Source organism: Adiantum capillus-veneris, chromosome 22 (assembly GCF_014529385.1).
Source record: "Adiantum capillus-veneris isolate H3 chromosome 22, ASM1452938v2, whole genome shotgun sequence".
In the NCBI taxonomy this organism is placed as follows: Eukaryota; Viridiplantae; Streptophyta; class Polypodiopsida; order Polypodiales; family Pteridaceae; genus Adiantum; species Adiantum capillus-veneris.
The window spans coordinates 91,696,223-91,700,626 of NC_140952.1; the positions used below are offsets into that span (position 1 = coordinate 91,696,223).

A 4,404-nucleotide genomic window follows, 5' to 3' on the forward strand; every position below is an offset into this window, starting at 1 on the left:
TCTAAAATAACTAATGCACAAAAGTAAACTTTTCCACTTCGCATTAAGGAAAAAACCAAAAAGAATACTCTTCAAATTTCTTAGTGACTCAACACCTAAAGTTTGCCGACTAAAAGTGAGAGAATCTAGTTTGATTTGACTCATTGCAAAGAGATTTTGACAGCAAAAAAGTACACATAAATAACTTGGTTTGTCATTAAACATCATGATCTCCATACACCACCTAGGTTAAGTGGAAATAGAGAAAGAGGGAATAGAGGAAAGGGAGGGGGGGAGAGTTGGTTGTTGTGGATAGCTAGTACAAAAAAAGTAAGTTGCCAAAATAGGATATAGATGATAGATAAAAAGAAAAACATGCTTAAATTGCTCGCATATGTTTTCCATACAAGGCCTAAAACATCTAGTTCTAAATAGGATGAAGTTGATAGCCAAAAGGTGAAACTAGCTTAAGCAGCCACTAGCACATGTCTTCCATGCAAGGCTTGGAATAACTCTATATTTGAGAGAGCAGCTTGATGCATAAATGCATGAACATTTGCATCCAATCTAAGAGTCCTTAAAAATACAAAGTATATATGCTTGCATGGAATATAAGTACTTGCCTTTGCATCCCGTCTCACAAAGTCCTCACATGTACGCCGTGGAAATTGACTTATTGTGATGGAATATGAAATCCCACGTACTTTTGATCCCTCTGATTCCAAGAAGAAAACGTGCACTTTGTTTGGGACTATTATACTCTCTCTAAGAACAGTTGCATGCATTTTAGTTGCCAAGCCAATCTTATCCTTGAAATCTTTGGTGAGTTTGCTTCTCCACTTGACCATTCTACCATCCCTCTTTTGTGGCGTGCTGCACTTACAGGAGGTTGAGATCGAAAGCTTTCTACAATTGCACCTTCTTGAGAGCCATCATCCAAAACAAAGCCTGACTTTCGCAATAAACTTGTCTCTTCTAAAGATAGAAACGTTCCCTTTGAGATGGGCCACACCCCAGGTGCAGGAACTGGTGGAAAAATAACAGATCCATGCACATTCCAAGCATGTTGTACATTGCTATTGCAAAACCAAATGACTTGCTCATGTGTGCCACTTGGGTATCTTCTTCTTCCCTTGAAGCAAGGGGCAAGAACACCATGCAATGTTGTTCCCCCATTTATGTTGATCTCAACCCCACACCTCTCACCTACATCAGACAAGAAAAATTTAAGACCATAGAGGAAAGGTTAGCGACCAAAAATGATAGATTCAATGTTGTATTTCTAACCTGTCTCCTTGATTAACCCAAAACAACTCACTTTAGCCTTAGGAGGTGCTCTCCTAATGGACCAAGTGGTGTCTACAACTTCAGACTCCTTTACCTGTTGTACTTTGAAGCTTGGACATTGTGGAATAGCTCTAGAGGTTGTGATGGTAATATATTCAGGTCTATGACTGTCAGTCTCATGAATCGGAGTTGGGTGATCCAACTTTCTTTTTCGACGCAAACTTACTTGCTCCATGGGCTGTCTCATATACTCCGAAGAGGCAAGGCCTACTGCATCCATTGTAGAAGCAGTCAAATCAATAACCTTCTTCTCAATAGCTCGAGTTGTGTCCTTCCATTAGCCTTTCAGCTAGTTGTTTCAAGTCCGGACTAGTACCATGATATTTTCCATCCATAAAAGACTTATATTTTACACTTTGCTACACTGCTAAGCATAGGTCAACAGCGGTAGCCTCATACAATGAGACATACTTTGTTGCTCCGTGTGCAGCACGAATACTTGCATGTTTAGATTCAGATAGGTTAGCTGATGGTACAAATCCCAAATCCTTGTGTTGTGTAAGAAACTGATCAATCCAATGTGATGCTCGTGCATCCCACCATGCAAGCCATAGTTGTAAGCTTTGTAGTTGTCCCTCAATAATGTGGTTGTCAGTCCAATAGTTTTGTATAGCTTGCTTACATCGTTCCTTCTCCATCTCAGTAGGTGCACTTCTCCACTGCCTGCACATATACTTGTGCTCTTCTTGAAAGGCTGGCTTAATGCACTTCTTAGTGTGATCCACCATATGTATCTCCCAGTGAAACTTGCAAGACCTCTCTTTCTCCTCCACCTTATTATTTGGACCACCAAAGTAGACTGTGCGCACTACAATCCAATTTTGCTGAGCCTCATCTCACATGAAACCTCTAAATTGAGGAAGTGGAAAACCATTTTGCACCATTTGGTTGTTTAACCTTTTTCAAAATTGAACCTGAGCATGGTGATCTTGCACCTTAAACTCACAGGTTGCGATTGTGAGCAACTCACGTACATGTGGATCATATACATGGGCTCCCATTGTGCACCACCCCTTCACCCGATGCACATGATCAAAATGCACCCATTGGCCCTCCAATGAGCCACCTACTTGCATTCGATTAACAAGATCCACTCCTGAACCTGGACACTTAGATGACATCTTAAACACATGTGGCTGGCTATCATCACCAAGTTCATCAGGAAAAAGAACACTTTGGATAAATGGATATATGCATCTTTGTTTCAGTCTCAAAATAGCATCCAGCCCACTGTCCCCTTGAAGAAAATCTTTTCTAGCAGCCTGGATGGACCTTCTGATTCGAGCTTTTTGAGATATGGGAGTAATTTGATCTAGCACTCTGAAGAAGTCTTGTGAGAAGCACCATCCTCATGAATCAACATCTCCATGATCAAGTCCCTTGTGACTGAGACTTCAATTTGCTTGCATGTGCTAGAAGGCTCAATGGTTTCCCATGTGAACACCTTATTGTGAACAACCTCCTCCACCCATTTTGATAACCCCTTTGCCACTGGATGATTATGGAAGCCCATGTGTATGGCACATCTTGTTGTGCCATCTCTATCTCGAGGGATACCGTAGCATATGAATGCTTGACAATTTTGGATACATTCTGGTGATTCACCACAGTTCTTACAAAGAAGAACTCCATTTTCTTTGTTCAATGGTCCAACAGGTGGCACAGATTGAAGCTTGCCTTTCCACTGAGTCTCATTCACTGCTCCAAACATATCTACACAAGCACAATCAATGTTATAACACCTTAAGTGTCCACAACACCTACTTATTCTCACTATTCCTTTAAAGGCATCAATAGAGCTGGTCTTGTATGTTGTCCAAACATGTCCATCAAGCCTTTGCTCCATGCCTTTCATGTTAGAACCATCTTTGCAAGGTGGAAGCTCAAACAAACACTAGCCATCATATTCAAGAGGAAGCTCATCAAGTTTTTGACTAACTTGTGTTGAAGAAAGAGCAACATGAAGAGAGCTAAACAGTGGAAGCTTCTGAAGATTTGAAAGAATGCTAATCTCTTTTTCTACTAATTTTTGTACTTGTCGCTTTTCTAGCTTGTAAACACCTCCATTGTTATCATGAAGCTTATACCCATGACTTCCATCCTCTAATGAAACTATAGAAAGAGATACAACTACATCATCTATAGAAGTTGCTTCAGATAGAATAATGTCTTGGTCTGCAAGTTGAAAATACTCCTTTAGAGCAGTGAGACTAATATCACACATCTCTGTGTCATATCTAATTGAGAGAACTCTTTCTTCATATGTAATAAGAACTGAGTGAGGCATTGTAAGAGTGAAGCATCCAGAGACAAATGCAGAGCTTAGGACAAGATAGGTTCGCTTCTAATATCCAAAGCCAGATCCATAGAAATCATTTTCTTGAGCCTTGAGAAAATGTCGAGAAAAAGGTTGGCATTAGTGATAAATGGGATGGCATTAAAAAAGTTCGTGCAATCATCTGTTTGATAGGGACGGACCAGGATCTGTTCGTGCAATCATCTGTTTGATAAAAGAACACAATCCACGAGGAAAGTAAAAGCTTTTGCCACAATTTACGAGGAAAGTAGCTTTTGATTTATGTTCACTTAAATTTTAAAACATTTCCTTTTGGTCTATGCTCATTAAAGTTTTAAAGCATTTTTTTGTGAATATTAATTTTAATTTTTAAATAATTTTATTTTTTAAATAATTTTATTTTTTAAATAATTTTATTTTTTAAATAATTTTAATTTTTAAATAATTCTAATTTTTAAATAATATTGTGCAGAAGTCACGCTCTTGGCAAAAGCTCACCATTTTTTGTTGTAGCTAAATAAAGAACTGAACTTTGTTTTTGCACTCTCCAAGAACTGCTCACAGGGTCTCTCTAAGAACTGCTCACAGGGGTCTGTGCTATTGCATTTGGAGACGCTATTCTAACAAGGCCAGTGAGGAGAAATGAATCATTTTGTTTTCATCTGCTCGCCAAGGGTTTCATTGTTGCATTTGCAAAAGCAAATCTCAGAGCGCCGGTGAGAGAGGGGACTTTATTTTGCTCACCAAGGGTTTTGTGCTTGCATTTGGAAACGCTTTCATGG

The 4,404-nt window shown here is 39.3% G+C and overlaps 2 pseudogenes; both read right to left on the reverse strand.

The window, feature by feature from the left end:
- Positions 1 to 911: 911 nt before the first annotated feature.
- On the reverse strand, positions 912 to 1,964 carry LOC147429789 (uncharacterized; annotated as a pseudogene).
- Positions 1,965 to 2,638: 674 nt separating this feature from the next.
- LOC147429790 (uncharacterized) lies at positions 2,639 to 3,550 on the reverse strand (annotated as a pseudogene).
- Between the last annotated feature and the right edge of the window lie 854 nt (positions 3,551 to 4,404).